Raw genomic sequence first — 14,659 nt, 5'->3', positions numbered from 1 at the left:
ATCAGAGACATAATCTTTTAGCACTTTAATAACACAGCGAGCAGCCATCGCCTACCAGCCCTTAATAACTGTCTCCGTCAGCTCTTTAGAATTTGCAGATTACAGAGTCCTTCTAAATCTTCCCTGAAAAGGCCAGGCGCATTAACGAGCCTACCTGGGCCCTGCTGCCGCGTCCGCACGCTCCTCCCTCACCCCAGGCAGGCTCTCCTCCCCAAAATAGCTGTTGTGCAGCCTATTTAGAGTCAGGAAGATACAGGATCTATATATAGATTTTGTATTCCGGCTCGCGGTACGCTGCGCTATGCCCATGCGTGCAGCTTGCCTCTAAGATCTGCCGCTAATTAGGTTTGCACCGTAATGCAGATTTAAAAGCACAGGTGTGGGCGGGAGGTCAGCTGCCGCGGGCTCATTAAGGCCGAAGACTGATTTCTGGGTAGCACCGTGCACGTGTGCGGCGCTTCTTCGGAGCGGCTCGGCTCGGCTCCGGCTGCCGCAGCAGCGAAGCGAGAGCCTGCGCACCCGTGAACCTGCCGGGGCCTCTCCCCCCTCCTCATCCGGCGACTCCGGCTCCAACCCCAGCGCTCTCTCCGGGAAAGCTGCACGCCGTTGCTGCCCCATCAGCCGCCAAGTCAAAGGTTTGCAACGCCGGAGCTGCGGCTGCCCGTTCTTCCCCAGGTCCCCACCTTCCGCACGTCGCTGTGCAGCCGCAGCCACGTGTCCACCTAACCCGCGGGTTTCTGGAGCAACCCAAAGCCAGAGCCTCGCTCGGTGCCCGGAGGGCTCGTTCTCAGCGGCTCCGTAGCTGGACGAACACTCTGCCAGCCAGCAGGCATGGCTGACCCTGGATTATGTCAGCCTGGCACTGAAAGCAAAATTGCAAATTTCCTCATCGGCTTTTTCCCAGTGCTCAGCACTATAATGCAAGTGCTTCACACACGCGAATTGAACACTCCTGCCCAACATCGCTGTACAGTGACGTGCTAATATTATCCCCATTGGGGAACCAAGATATTTTTATGCCTCTGCACTCATCTTACATCTAAGTTTTGCTAATAACTAGATTTGTGCAGTTGCACAGCTTTAAAAGAGCAGGTTAAGGGGAAAATTGATATGTATTCAGTAACTCCGAGTACCTGGATTAAGATGCTTTTTTTTCCTCCCAGAACACTTAGCATTTCTATAGCCTTGCACATGTTCCAAGCACGGGCCCCACTCGATTGCATTCCTGGTGGGATTATATTGCTGTTCCAAAGGATGTTAAAAAATTAATGATAAAATGGCTGTGAGATCTGTGGGATGTGAGCATGCCTACGTATGCCGAAATCTCTCCACAGTTGGAATTAGTTTTATTGCAAAATTCACTTGAGTACTAGCAAAGGCAGAGCCTCAAAGCAGCGTACTTTCCCTAAACTGTGGTGGATTTCCAAAGAATTTATAAAATGTCCTTTATGAGGATGGGGTGAAACAATTTCAAGCGTTTGGTCTGGAGTATAAAGGAGCTCAGGCCTTTTGAGTAAGTGGTTACAAAAATCGCTAACAGTGCATCTTTGCTCCAAACCTGCCCCCAGATATGAAATTCCTAAAATTATCTGTGTGGTCTCGGTGTGTTATCTACTTGTTCAGGACTTAAGTGGGGGGAAGCTTCAGCAAAACCCTGCTCAGGAAAGGGCAGCCGGCAGCCAGCCCGCTGTCTGCAGGGGCAGTGTTTTGCAGCGATTGCCTGGCAGTGCAGGCAGCGATTTTAATTGTATTTTTTCTAAATTTCTGCTTTATAAAGAATTCAATTTGGTTTATTGTTTGAGATTCATATCCAACACTGCAGAGTAAATTTAATACACAGTGGTTACACTTTAAAGTGTTTTAGTTAATAAAATGCATAAAAATAAATAGGAAAATCAATGCTTTTGTTAATATTCTGTCATTTTTACACATTTTGAAATTCATAGCAGCTCTAAAAGCGCACCACAAGTGTAGTGGGCTCTGGTTTGGTAAACAGCTGAAGATGCTGAGCAGACAAAATACTGATCAAAAGTCAGGCTAGAAAGTTCAAGCCTCTGAGTTCCGAAACCCCCTGACTCACCCGTGCAAGCCGGGGCTCGGGGCTCCGGCAGCCTCCTGGCAGCCTCCAGGCACGAGGCTGGGGTGGCTGTGGGCGCCCCAAAGCCCCTTCCCAAGAGGGACTCGCCACTGCCCCGGCCCCGCGGGTGCGGGCAGCCCCTCCGCAGCAGCGGGGCAAGACGTACGCAGGGCAGCGCTTGCTTGCACAGCCCCGAGGCCACGGCGATGGCCTCCAACGCCCGCTCCCGCGCTCGGCCCGGGCTGGGCAGCAGACCCGGTGCCCCCGCAGCAGACACCCCCTGCCCAGGCTTTGGGCCTCAGCCCTGCACCGTCTCATCAAGTCCCAAGGATTTTCCGCAGCACATTCCAGTCGTGTAATTGCTTTACCGGGCTGTCCCGCGAGACGCAGCGCGGAGGCACCAAACTGCAATCTATAACCCTGTTATAACACTCAAATGCTTATTACTACGTCAGCCCTCTGTCTTGGGCAAAAAATGGAATTTTTGTTGGCATTAACCTCGTTGTAGGTTTGCAGTTTGACATTTCTTCTGTTCACAAAGAGGGGAAAAATAATCCTATCAGAATAATACGGGGACAATTAAAAGTGAATAAACCAGAAAATTTCAAACTTGGCTCATGGAATTCCACCCCGCACGCAGTTAAGATTCCCCCTCTAGAAGAATAACCATGCGAATTCAAGCAATTAGAGAGGTAAATACCCTCCTGCGGTATGCAAACAGAAAGATCCACAATGAGACAGAAAGCTGAAGTAGGAAATCCCATTTTCTTTGTGACTTTTTAAACCGCACAGTGTTAACAGCCACATGGAAAATCTTTCTCATTAACACCTAGGGCTCAAGGGAAATGTTGTCGACGAACGCCTTATTGCATATAACCCCAAACCCTTTAGGACCTTGAGACGCTCAGACGAACTGGAGTAATGACCTGGAAATAGTCCTCTGGGCCTGCTGCAATAATGATGTGGCTGGCTGTATTTTTTTAATATGAGGAAAGAGATTAAAGAAAATAACAGCCCTGCTTGACTCGTTCATTATTACTGAGGTGAAGTGACCACTAAGAAATGATGACAGAAACCTTGCTCACCAGTCACCAGGACCCAAATGGGGCTGTGAAGGTTTCATACACTGCCTGCCTGAAGGCAGCATAATAAATTCAGACATTATCTGATATGGATGTATCATAATGAAAAATAAATTTGCAAAACAGTCTGATATGAGTTAATCCATAAAGTATTTTATTACTTCATTTTCTTACATTGAATCCATCATGCATTTTTCTGGCAGCACATTTTTAATTACTTTTAATTTAAATATATGCATCCGCTACTCAGATTGGTTTTGACACTGGTAAATTTAAAAAAAAAAAAAAAAAAGAGCATTTATTGTTCTCTCCACCCCGCCGCTCTCCTGCAGACAGCGCAGCGCTCCGGCAGCCCTGGCCCGGCACAGGGAGGCTGCTGCCGCTGAGGATCTGGCCCTGAGTCCCAGCGAGGCTGGTGGAGGTGACACTGGGGGCCCAGAGCTCCTTCCCCTTCGCTGCTGTCTTCCTTGGGGATGTGGAAACACCTCATCCTGCAAACCCACTCCCATGCGTGGTTCCTCTGGACCCAAGGGGTGGCTCCTCTGCCAGCTATGCCTGGACCCCGGGAGCTCCAGCGCCGCGGCCTCGGCGCTGGGCACGGGTTAAGGGCCGGAACAACCCCACTCGGCGCGTTCATTACCACTGATGCAAAAATGACCATTAAGGAATCATGACAGAGACCCTGCTCATTTGTGGCTGGGACAAAGCACAGCTGCCCGGGGCTGCCTAATGAAATCTGAAACCATCACATTTATTTGTCATATGGGTGTAACACATTTGCTGAGCGCTCTAATAAATGTAATAATCCAAATATTCCTCCAGTCCTTTTAGAAGAAATACATTTATTGCCTGTGAAGCCTCCTAATAACACTCCTTAATCGCCTCCCCGCCTGCCACTCTCCCTCGCCATGCTGGGAGAGGGTGGTTGCCACCAAGAGTGGAAGCCCAAGCTCTCCTCCGGAGTCAGCACAGGGGCTGAGCCAAGAGGGGCTCCCGGAGCGGCGCGAGCAGCTGACACAAAGCTGTGGCTTTATCCACGTACGTTGCTCTGAAATAAACCCTGGGCTTCTCCATTTGTTCCAAATCCAGCTGGATTTGTATTTTGTGCCAGCGTGTGTTGCCCACGGGGGTGAAAGGGGAGCAGGTGTGCTGTGTGCCAGGGTGGGAGCCCCTGAGAGCCCCTGCAGGGGGTGGGTGCCCGTCATGGCCCCGATGGCGCTCCCGGTCTCACCAATGCCAGCAAGTGCCATGCGTGCCACTGCCCACGGCGTCTCTGCTGCGCCATCCTGGCTGCCCGTGGGAGACCATGAATGCCAGGGGCTGCACAGGGCACCGGTGGTGCCAGTGTGCCACACCACGCTGTGCCGTGCCATTCCGTGCTGTGCCACACCAGGCTGTGCCAGGCTCTGGCCCCTGCCCAGCGGGAGCTGTGTCAGCCTGCCCGTCCCCCTTCCTTCCCAGGCTGACTAGCCGTGACCCGGCGCAGGGAGCACGCACCACATCTGGCCCAGGCCCCTGTAAACAATTAAGCCATGTTTCATGCCAGCTGTTCGCTTACAATTGCAGAACGATGCTCAGAAGCTCTCTGGAGGGTCCTGTGCGAGGCCACGGGGTCGCCACCAGCCGTGGCCGAGAGCTGCCGCAGGGACACAGGGCTGCGGCTGTCCCTGCGACCAGCCCAGGCACCGAAATGCCTCTGCTGTGCCAGGGCCCACCGTGCCCAGGCTCCTGGCGAGGTCCAGGGGGATGCGCGGCTGCAAGCTGGCACAGCTCATTGCTCCAGCAGGTTGTGCTGGGCTCAGGGATCAGCGCCGTGCCTGGCCCCTCGTGCCCCCCAGACCCACGCCGGCAGCGGGGCAGGAGGCACAGGCACGGCTGCGGGATGTGCAAAGTGAGCGTGGAGCCAGGCGCCAGGGCTCAGCACCGCGTGCTGCTCACAGCGCGGGCCTCTGAGACCGCTCCGGTCTCGGACTGGTTTCCATTTCAGTGCCTTCACAAACTAAAGAGAATTTATTTCCGATTTTCTTTAAAATTTGTCTTGAAATAGTCTTTTACAATTTAGAGAGAGCTCTCATTTTTTTAAACAAGAAACTAAAGAAAAGTTTGTCGAATATGAGACCCCATAGGGTTTCCAAGGCAGCAAATGACCAGCAAACACTGTCCCCAACCCAGAAGTTGTTTTACACGGGAAAGCTTTTAGCCAGAAAACTGCGCATTGCTCTGTCTGCCACCATTTTGCTCTGGCACATCAGAGGTAATTGGGCATCAGCTGTCAGTAAACGCAAGGGTCTGAGTGCCAGGGAGGGGCCTTTGGTACCTCTGGTGATGACCCATCTGCAAAATATGCCAAAATTCGAACATCTCCTACAGTCCCTCCCCATAACCGGAGGTTTTTCCCTTACCTGCTCTGCCAGGGCTGGCAATGCCAGTGGAAGCAGGAGGCAGACCCTTGTGTTAGCAGAGTGTGAGCTAGCATTTCACACACCACCACACCAAATAGAACTTTGATATGCTAAGCAAATATTGAACTTTATTGGTTTAATTTAATTAAAATTTATTAACCTTTTATTAAACATAAACCCTCATTAAAATTCTCATTCCTGTCTCCTACAACAGCACAGCCATATTCTCATTTCCAAGCTCATTAAATATCACCCAAAGACAGCCTATTTCTTGAGCACTGATTGTTGATAAACTATAATATCAACCCAGGCGTGTCCCAGAGACTTTGGGAAGAAGACGAAATGAAATCCAAACATGAGCCCTGGTGCCGTTGTTTGGAAAGGAAACCTAAAAGAGAAACAAAGGTCCAGCCTCAGCCCCCGCTGCGGCACACGGACATGTGCTTGTGCAGCCAGGCTCTGGGACACCGTCCAGAAATGGCACCACCTTCTGCAGAGCAGCATGGGGCTCAGCGCCTGCACGGCGGAGGCTTTACGTTCAGCTCATCTGTGTCTGATGGCCGTGTTCTGCGCCAGTGCCATCCAATCCCTCCTGCCCACAGGTCTGTCCTTGCCACTGGGCTTGCCAGCAGGTCCACTGGCCAGGATGGCCCTTGGCAGCACCTGGCAGGGCCGGCAGCAGGGACGGCTCCCGTGGTGCTCGGCAAAGGCACCGGGCACAACACAGAAGTCCGCAGAGGTGACGAGATGGTCCCCAGCCCTGTGTCCCCGGTGCGGTGCCGCTTTCCACAAGCAGCACCGACCCGTCGGTGATTTAAGAGGCAGGCTGCCGCAGTGCCAGGATCTGCTGGGTGAGGGGGCGTCCCCTCACGACGCACGATACGTCCCTGCTCTGCGCCTTTCTGCCTCTGCCCCGGGGGTCAGCGAGGGGTCCTGCAAGCCCCAGGTCTGAGCCCGGTGGAGCCCAGCTAACGGCAGCGCTGTGGCAGCCCTCGGGGGCAGCCCAGCCCTCGCGCTGGCGCCGAAGCACTCAACGGGAAAGGCAGTTTGGGCAACTGTCATCCTGGCAAGAACGCAAGGGTGGCCAGTCAGCGGGCGAGCTGAACGGACCAAGTGGGCTGAAGTGGGAGGCTGGGTGGCAGCCACAGGCCAGAGGCACGGGCAGCCGCCGGCAGCTGCGGGCAGGGACAGTCCTGGCAGGGCAGCGCTGCCCGTCCTGCCTCCGCAGAGGCCTGGAAGGGACCAGACCGATGGGCACGGGCTGTGCAAAGGGAGCTTTGCAGCAGCCTCTGCTGAATTACTCATGGATCAACATCCCCTGTCACACAGATATTCTTTTATTTGAGAGTAAATGAAGCACAAAGCCTGACACTCTCTGTGGCAGCTGTTGGGGTTAATCTCAGGGCCCATGGACCACTCCAGCCTGCAAAATAAAAAGTGGGGAAAGCCTCATTTAGGGGCTGTGCACTTGCTGCCACGCAGGGTCAGCCATGGTTAACCTGGCCCATGGCCAGGTACAGCCCCGTCCCCTGGCCAGCTTCTGGGCTGGTGTGGCACCAGGGTCTCCACGGGGCACCACAGAAGCACCCACAGCCGCTGGGAGCAAGGTTGGCGCTGCTCCAGGCGTCGGGAGGGAAACGCAGCTGTGGTTCTTGACTCCGCTGGTGCTCCCTGATGTATTCAGCTCCTTTCGTTCCTTCTGCAGAATCATCCTCCCCTCACCAAGGTACACATGGCCCACCATGGCCACTCACACCTCAGGGCACAGTCTGCACCTCTGCTCTCACACGAGAGCAGCTCAACGCTACTGCTGCTCCAGAGCAAGGCAGAGACACCACTGCACCCCAGAGCAGAGCAGGACCAGCCCAGGGGCCCCGCAGCATCCTTCTTGGCTTGACCCCTCTTTGCTTGATTAGTGAAGACAGAGCCATTCCTCTGCAAACCCTGGGAGCAGCACTCCAGCTGGAGAGGGAGCAGGGGGCTGCAGGTCAAATGGCTGGAGCCCTGATGAATATGGAGCAGTGCCGAGCAGGTAATTGATTTCAGGGAAGTGAGAAAGGGGCGAGCTGTGACAGAGGTCAGTGGGACTGAGGGATCTGTCAGAAAGGGCAGCACAGAGACCAACTGCATTTCTTGCAGGAGGGAGAGGGGAGACAGGTGCCCACAGAGACCGAGCTGCACAGGGGCTTAATAAAATGGGGTCTGTCCAGTGAGTTCCAGCTTGCTTGGCTCCTCCATCTCCACTGTCAGCTGGAGCATCTCTAGTTGCAAGCATTTCACCTAAAAATGACAAGAAACCTGAAATGCAGACAGAATCACTGCGCTGTTTCATGCCCTTTACAAAGCCAGGTCTTTCATTTCAGTATCTGGGGATCTGGGGATGGCTTTGGAAATCTTGTCCCCCGTGTTCACAGAGCTTTGCTCTGTGTTCTCACGTGGTAGTCAACCCAAGTCCCAGACATGGAGTGCCAGTTGTGATGCTGCCTTGGGCCTTCCCCAGTCCCCAGCCCGCTCCCTTCTTGATGGCTGAATTTCCCAGTTTTCCAGTAATACAATGAGCAGGTCTTAAAATCTGTGCCTACCACCTGCAAATGACACAGCCATGGAGAAGAGCAGGCACTTCTACAAGTGCTGGAGAAGCTTGTGCTGCAGTCAACTCGCTGTTGAGTTACCGAAGCAACTCGGCATGTGGCCGCCTGCCAACGTGACCTGCCAGGCAGCGGTGCGAGCCTGGGACCTGCCCTAAAGGATGGTGTTGGCTTGGTGCACAGCTTGACCTTGCTTATCACAGGCAAATTCATGTGCAATAGCTATAAAGAAAAGATATGTTAATTGTGCCACATAAAATCTGTGATTACTCCAGCTAATCTGTCAAAGCTGGGAAATATTGACTATTGTGGAAGGAGACCATTTGCTACCGCATCTGTGGAGCTGAGGCAAACGTTGAGCAGCTTGGGGCCACTGAAAGCGTTTGCAGCAGGAGGGCGACCAGAGCTGCACAGAGGAGCAGAGTCCGCACCTCTCCAGAGAAGGGGCAGGACTGCAGTGGGTCCCGCAGTTTGAGGGGCATTTTTGAGATTTTTTCCCCTAGAGAGCAGGACACAGTCCACAATCAACAGCATGGATGGTGTTGTCATCTAGCAGCTTCCGTAAATGGACTCACTGGCAATGAGAAGGGCCAAAGAGATTCAGAGGCGGCAGAGGGACGCTGGCGGGCTGTGGTTCACCCAGAGCTCGCACACTCTAAGCGTACGCCAGCAGTCGGTAAGTAACCCACCCTTTCTGCTTGCAACTACAGCGTAGGAAGAGGAGGACAGAGGTATGTCGGGAACACTTGTTTGTTTTCAGGCCGGTCCAAACCTGACATCTCTTCCTAGATCCTGTAAGAGCTGCTCATGAGCTGCTGGGGACATATTTTAAGTATCTTCATCGTATCACAGCAGAATGACCCGAGCCCGTAAAAGATTTTTTTATTGATACAGACTGGGTATGTGTATATCATTTGTGGCGTCATCCCACCCCTGTTAATAAGATTAAAAGCCACTGCTTGCATGTGCCAAGCTTACCAAATCATTACCTGCTGTATATTAAGTGTTTAATTGCATAAAATGACATCATGTTTATCTCTGCAGCATTAGCATCTAGTCTGCAGTGTCAAAGCGGTAAACATGCGTGATATCATCAGTCATTATGTGGACTTAAAATCAATTGCTCTCACTGCACCCTCTTGTACAGAGAGGAGCACAATACATTAATGAACTTGAGCAAGAACCTAAGTGACAAGACGGAACAGCATAAATAATATCACTTAAAATGTGTTATCTATAACAATGAAGTGTCTCAAATAATAGAATTATGGATTCCAAAGAGGAAAGCAAGTTATTGAAATTCACACCATGGGAGCATCAGTGTGTGCTCATCAACAAAATCACCTATAAATTAATCTGATTTAATGCTGGACATAGGTTGTGTAAGACACCAACATCACTAATCAGCTTTATTTTATAAATATGTCCTATTATACAATCTATTTGCCTGCATAACTTAAGCAAGAATTTAAGATGTGGGTCAAAAATTTTTCCCCTTGCCTTATGATAATTTCACTTAGGCCCATGTAAACAGTTATCTTGGCAACTTATTAGTCCCATTATTTCAGAATTTTCTTCAATGAACCATTTTTTAGCTATCAAAACATTTAGTTCCAGCTGGCTTCAATGATATAGACTTCAGACCAACTGAATTTATGATTTTAACAAGATTACATAGTCAAATAGCCATTCCTTACAGAGTTCATATTTCTAAATAAACTGTCAAGGTACAGCCCAGAACAAAGTCTATTAGAAGAGGACACGCAGAGTCCATTGACTTTAACTGTATTGATTATGGATAATTATTTGGTCTCTACTGTCTTCTCACATTTTTACAAATTTTCTGTGGTAAGGCTTAAACTTTATTGTTTACTTCTCAGAGCAAGGGAAAAGGACAAGGGCAAAAATCCTTTCATTTCCCTTTAACCATCATGAAATCATCCCGTGCCCTATGGCGGTACGAAAGTTAAGGCTATCTCGGAGTGAGAGCATTCATAGCTGGAGGTGGATTATTTGCAAAATCAAAGCCAAGCCAGATGACATTCTGTCAGGATAAACAAACCGTTCAACCACGAGACTATGAGTACTGACCAGAAAGAAAAGAAATATCTTGCACCTAGCGTACCAGGCACTTCCAGTTCCGCAGCCGTAGCGAGAGAAAAATTCAATGGCCAGACGGAGGCTCCTTGGTGCAGCCATCACAACGTTACATCCCTTCTTCTCCTCATTAGCAGGGAACATGCTGCTCCCCGTCCTGCACCCTTGCAGCCCACCCAAGCCGAACGACCAAAACATGTTGCGACACTGCAGCCGGCAGAAAAGCGTGCGCCGCCTCGCGGGCTTTGGGCTGTGCGCTCGCCGCGCTGGAGAAGCAACGGGGCATTGCTGGGCCCCCCGCCAGGAGCGGGTGCCCCCACCCATCAGCAAGAAACCTGGCCTCTGGACGAGGCCGAGGTCCCCAGGTGCCTCCTGCAGAGCCCCTGTGCCATGGGCGCCCGAGGGCTGTTTCTGGGGCCGCCCCACGCACTCCACGCGGGCCATGAGCCACCGCAGTTGGCCCCACTCCTGCCAGGCCTCCTTCACCCCCCCCCCCAATGGCGGCTGCGGGGATGGGGACGCCCTGGCACGCGCTTTATGGGACTTCTCTCTCTAATGCCGTGCCGCCGTGTCACGCCTGGCGCGCTGCCCGAGGCTCGCCCGCCCCGCAGGCCCCGCCAGGGCTTCGTCTTGGTCGGGCGCACAGGCAGGCCTGTCCCCGGGCCCCGCCATCGCCTGGCGCCTTCGCAGAGGCCGGGGCTGCCAGGGTGGCCGGGAGGAGCCGCGGGCGAGCCCCGCCAGTGCCCGACGCCACCTCCCCAGGCCATGGCTCAGCCCCCCTGGGTGTCGTCTTCCCAGCTCCAAATGGAGTTCCCACAGGCAAGAGGAGCTCTGGGGAAGCTGGATGTGAGGTGCCGGGTGAGCTCCGTGCTCCCCAGAGCCCCCGCAGAGGAAACCTCCCGGGAGGGAGCAAGGCAGCTCCGGCCCCAGAAGGAGCCAGCGGGGCCACCTCTGCCGCGACCCACCACGGGCCGGGGGCGAGGGCCGGGCGGGTGGGCGCTGCGGGCAGGGAGGTGATGGCCCCAAGGGCCTCGCGGTGTGCCCCAGCCGGATTTTCAGCAAGACCCTCTTCCTCGCCTTGGCCAGGGCCTCCTCATCCTCCGCAGCCCGCGTCGCTCTCGCCATTGGGGGTCACTGTTCCAACAAAAGCTGAGTCTCCGCCGCTTTCTCCGATTATTAAAAACAATATTTCTGCTACAGCTGTTTCCTGATTTGGCTGATATGTTAAGCTAGAATGAAAGGGTTTGTTGGGAATTTTTTTTCTCATTTACAGCAACTTCCTTAACTTCACTTTGAATTTCCTCTAAACTCTGATGAAATACAGTTCATCTGCCACCAAAACCTGAACCGAAATGATGTGAAAAAGAACCCACGAAAGGCTTTTTATGAGATCTCATTCTCCCTGCACAGGCAGCCCTGATCAGGGACTGTAGGCAAGGAAATAATTTCTTTTAAAATGAGTGTCTGGTTCCCTTTATATTTTTTTTTTCGCTTCAGATTACAAGGGAAAAAACCCAAGGTGTCAATCAGCTTTAAAACAGTTGAGCTGATCTTATTTCTTCTACGTACTGTATTCAAGCCAAACATTCCCTGAATAGAAAAAGCATAGAAAACTCATAATAGCTAAATTGGTGCTTTTAAAGCCCAAATTTAACATGCTTCCTTGGGGACATTTTCCCAGCACAGAGGAAAACAAATATATGTGATTTAGTGTCTATTATAGAGGTTAAAATCTGCACCTATTCTTTCTTACACCCTGTCATGAGAAGAAAGAGCAAATTTCGTCTGGGAGAGGTATTGGGAGGCAGCATTGCACAGGCTGGCAGGGAGAGGCAGGGAGAGAGGAATTTTCTGCAACCACACAGCCTGGTGCAACCAGGTGATCCATTTCAAAAGTGACACCACTTTTGAGAGAAAACAGAGAAGATCTACAGCATTTTCCTTTTGAACTCAATAGATAGTGGAAAGGAAGCTGGTTTTCTTTTCTTTGTATTTAATTTTTAAATCTAGGTGTTTGTTGGCTGGCAATAGAACTCCGTGCAGGAAACCGAGCACAAGGCGGATGCTCGGTCAGGCTGTGCGCGGATGGGAGCTGCGGGACTGGGCCCGGGACACCCTCGCTCTGCTCTGGGCAGCAGGGTTTCAACATTTTCGGTCTTGGCTGTCCTCGGCGTTGGAAGGCTCACAGCCCCTTGTTGGGGCAGTCCCTGCAGGCTGTGCTCTCATCACGTTTGCTATTTTGGTTGCGCCTGGGCTAGAGTCAGAGGCCATCTCCTCCTCCTTCCCCCCCAGATAGTGTCATCCCTGGTCCTGTACAAGTCACTGTGCTTAACACCCTCTTCACCTGCCTGCAGTCAAGCAATCTGGGAGGGGGGAGCTATTAAAAGCCCTTCAGCCAGTGGGGGATGGGTGTGATCCTAGTGCAGCTGAGGAAGAGGTGGATGGAGGAAGAAGAGCAGAAGCGGCTGCAGCCTCAGCTTTCCTGGGCTGGGAAGACACCTATGGGCATCCCCACCAGGCACGCCTGGAGTCCTGGGTGCCTCGTGAAACTGTCCGTCTGTCTCTGGTGATGGCTGTTAGTAGATTCCTTCAGAGAGGGCAAAAGAAGCAGGAAAAGGGTATAAAAATGATTAAAACTGTGTGTCTGACTGCAGTCCCTGGGTTCTTATCTGTAATTAGGGAATAATATGTGAGCAAAGGGAGTGCTGGTAGCTTTTTATTTTTTAATCTGCTTGCTTTCATTTTTCATATATTAATTCTTCCTTTTTATCTCATGTGGTATTTTTCTTTTGGTTGCGCAGCTGTCCCTTCATTAGCCTGTTAAAGCTTGTCCTCAGCTCAGTTAGAGAAACTTCCTTCTTATTTCACCTTCTAATATTTCCACTATCTACCTCCAGGCAATCTCTCCTAGTACAGTGAATTGGAGAGGTACAATAGCTATTGTGAATTACTCCTTGCAGCCTGCTCCCGCCCTCCATATTTATTACTGGATTTACTTTATCTGCAGTGATGCACTGCTGCAGTAATCTGTGTGTCCGAGCACCGGAGGCTCCCGGCACGGGGTCTGCAGGGCTTCCACGCCCCAGCGGACACGGGCGCGCTGCGCTGAGCCCAGCCGCAGCCGGGAACTTGAGCCTGTCCTGACCCCGGAAAGCTCTGCTTTGTGCAGCCTTGATGGAGGAACTGCTGTGGAAGACTATTTTTTTTTTTTTTTTTTTTAAATGCAATGGAGGTTAAAATTACTTGCTGTGGTGTCCTGAAGCTTTGGCAAGGTCTGAATTGTGAGAACTCACAGTGCTCCTGTTTGCAGCAATCAGTTAATCCCTTCTTGGGTTCACCCTTTCTTACAGAGAAGCTGAATCTGGCAGGGAGAACGAGTTTAAAATCACTGTTTGCAGTTGCATAGGACCTGAAAGTTATAGTGAGTGGGATAAGAAGAGTGGTAGCTGCCTGATATTTGGAACTATAGCATTTATTTAGGGCAATAAATTGTTTCCTCTCCCTCATCAGTTGTGTTACAGGATCTCTGCGATGACCTGCCAAACCAGTCTCTCCTCATTTGTGACACTCCAGGCTGCGAGAGAAGCAGGTGAGCTGGGTAAGCAATGAGCTGGGCTTTAGGAGCTGGACTAAGCAATGAGCTGTGGAGGGGGAGCCCAGCCGGGAGCGCCCAGCGAGGCACGGTGCTGAGGAGCCTTCAGCTCCACACAAACCTGTTCTGTTACTTAAACTGCATTTGTTTGGATCCAAAACAATGAGGAATTCAAGTAAGTCCTTGCCACTGATCGAGATGTGCCTGTAACAATTCCAAGTACATGCGTTTCTATAGAAGCCTTTCTGGGTCAAAGGACCAGGGTGCAAATTAGTTTGCTGGATCAGCTGAGGGAGTTTTTTGTATTCACAAAAACATCACCAGCTTAATTTTTAAACTGCATTCAGACTTGTGCATCCTGCCTACAACGAGGCTGTAGCTCGAGACTTCAAATGAATAGTATTCCTTCCTTTCTGGCTTTGTTTTGATTCCTCTTATTTTATCTTTAATTTGATTTTAAATACTGTCAGATGAAGAGGAAAGGGTCTCCTTGAGCAGCATGCAGCATGCTAACTCTCCCATTTCACATATACTGCATGCTTAGGAACTTATACCAAACACAGCTCGCTTAGTTGCAGCAGGTCTAAACAGTTCCTGAAACTGCAGCACGGAAAAAAATGTTTAAATTCTTTAAAAATATTAGTATAAATCTTCACAGTATAAATTAGAACCTAAATCCTTCAAAGCTGTGAGAGAAGGCAGGGCCCTCTAGTCAAACTGGCTCATTGTTTTGCTAATCCCAGGAAATAGCTGGTTACCAGTGTTTTCTTGGTCTACCTCAGTCTAACACTTATTTGGCCAATTAATCATCAGTTACAAAA

Source organism: Leptosomus discolor, chromosome 19 (genome assembly GCF_034619465.1).
Source record: "Leptosomus discolor isolate bLepDis1 chromosome 19, bLepDis1.hap2, whole genome shotgun sequence".
Classification (NCBI taxonomy): domain Eukaryota; kingdom Metazoa; phylum Chordata; class Aves; order Leptosomiformes; family Leptosomidae; genus Leptosomus; species Leptosomus discolor.
This window is presented reverse-complemented; position numbering follows the sequence as displayed.